Source organism: Limulus polyphemus, unplaced genomic scaffold (assembly GCF_000517525.1).
Source record: "Limulus polyphemus unplaced genomic scaffold, Limulus_polyphemus-2.1.2 Scaffold302, whole genome shotgun sequence".
NCBI lineage: Eukaryota > Metazoa > Arthropoda > Merostomata > Xiphosura > Limulidae > Limulus > Limulus polyphemus.
Genome location: NW_013665912.1, coordinates 47360 through 49587, shown reverse-complemented (window position 1 = coordinate 49587; position 2228 = coordinate 47360).

The following is a 2228-nucleotide window of genomic DNA, read 5'->3' as shown; positions in this document are numbered from 1 at the left end:
ATACCCATGGTTGGCAGAGAACAGATAGCCCATTGTGTAGCTTTGTGCTTAACTTTACACAAACAAACAAGCAATGATTTTAACCGGGTTTCGATACCCGTGGTTGGCAGAGCACAGATAGCCCATTGTGTAACTTTATGCTTAACTTTACACAAACAAACAAGCAATGATTTTGAACATGCTTTGAGACACAGCCACATCAGAATCAGCTAGCGTATGCCGAATAACACTTAAATTGTGTTTGGACCTCGGATTATTGTGTTATTATGTCTCCACAGAAAGACATACTGTTTTTCTATTGTTTCTTCTTCTTCCAAACACTTTTCAGTCAACCGCTAATCCTTCATTTCTCGACGGATTAGCTTGAAATTTGGAAGGGTTATAACTTGATCCAATACACCCACGTAAGTTCATCCAAAATAGTTTGTTTCTTGATATAACCTGGACATTAAAAGTTTAACTTTATGAAATGGTATTGACACAACCTGAACGTTAAATGTTTAACTTTATGAAACGGTATTGACACAATGCTTCTGATGACGAGAAGTCTGTAAATGGTCTTCTTTAGCTGTTATTGTGTTATTAGAATTAATTGCTTATTTGCTTGGGAATTCTCCATAGTAAATGTTAAGTGAGAAATCTATGAAATATTTATAGATTGTCTAACTCATATCTCCACCCGGAATCCCCGTCCCACCAAACATTCTCGCCCTTTCAGCCGTGGGGGCGTTATTATGTTATTGTCAATCCCAGTATTCGTTGGTAAAAGAGTAGCCCAAGAGTTGGCGCTGGGTGGTGATGACTAGCTGCCTTCTCTCTAGTCTTACACTGCTAAATTAGGGACGGCTAGCGCAGATAGCCCTCGTGTAGCTTTGTGCGAAATTCAAAAACAAACAAACATACTTCCACACTCTAAAACTATTGTTAATGTAACTTAAGCTTGCCTCCAAGCAAGTGCATGAATAATACTACAAATATCACAGCAACCATATTGTCAATAGCCACCTCTTCAACTACTAATCAGATGGAATAAGATTTGTAGACTATAGTACAGCAAAATAAATTATTTCTTGTCCTTTAAACAGATTATTAAACTTTTTACAATAAAATATTCCAGCATACATCTGAAGTACAAGTGAATTTGAAAACCCTCTAATTTCAGAAAACACATTCCCATGAAAGAAACCATATTATTTAGTCTGATGTTGTGTCGTTCGATCTATTAAAACATTATGTAGTTTGATGCTGCTTTTCTCTTTTGGTCTGTTCTAACGTTTTGTATTTTAATTTAAATTTTGTTTACTTATATTGAAGTGAATTCTTTCGAAAAAGTGTTTTAGGTAAAACTTTCGAAAACAAAAATCCTACAGCCAAATCTTATGAAATTTCTGTTTTATTGAGAAATACAGATTTTATAATAAATAATAAAAATGTTGTGAACAATTTACGTTGTCTGTTCACAAGTATGAGAGAATCTTTTAGATAAGGTTGTGTATAGTTTGACTATAGCAATAGTAAGGGTGGTATACCCTCACGTGAGTTTAGTCAGAAGAAGTGAAATCTGAAATCGAGCATAAATCACACCCGCGTCCTCGCCTGCTGGCCTTAAAGGGCTTCATATAGAAAAATGTAAAGTATACTCATTAAAATTTACACATTTCCTTTATTAAATATGTTTTCTGGTATATTTTTCCAAAAGAAACATTGGTTTTATAAGTTAATTTAACGATCAGCATAATACAGCTAGCGCAGATCAGACAAGCTTTGTTAGTCGAAATTCATTTGTGATGTATTATGCACAGCTGTATTTGTGTCGATATTGACTTCGGTAATATTAGATTATATTGCCTTGAAAAATTTCAAACATGTCTTTGTAATTTCCTTCATACAGCTCAAACTCTCTGCAACCGGTGTTTGTTGTTAGGAATATGCAAGACTACATTTACACTAACAGAGATTGCAAGAATGTGTATTTTGCGTGAAACATTCTTTTAGCAGTATTTATTTTTCTGTATATTCGGGGTTCTTGCAATCATTGCAGTGTATTTCCAGTGCTGAAATAGAATTCAATCCTTGTGGTACGCATAGCGTAGATAGCCCATTCTGAAGCTTTGTACTTAACCAAACTTTTATTTGCAATTTTGTATGCCCCACTGGCTCAGTGGTAAGTATCAGGGCTTATAACGCTTAAAATATGGTTTTAGTACCAGCTGTAGACAGAGCACAGT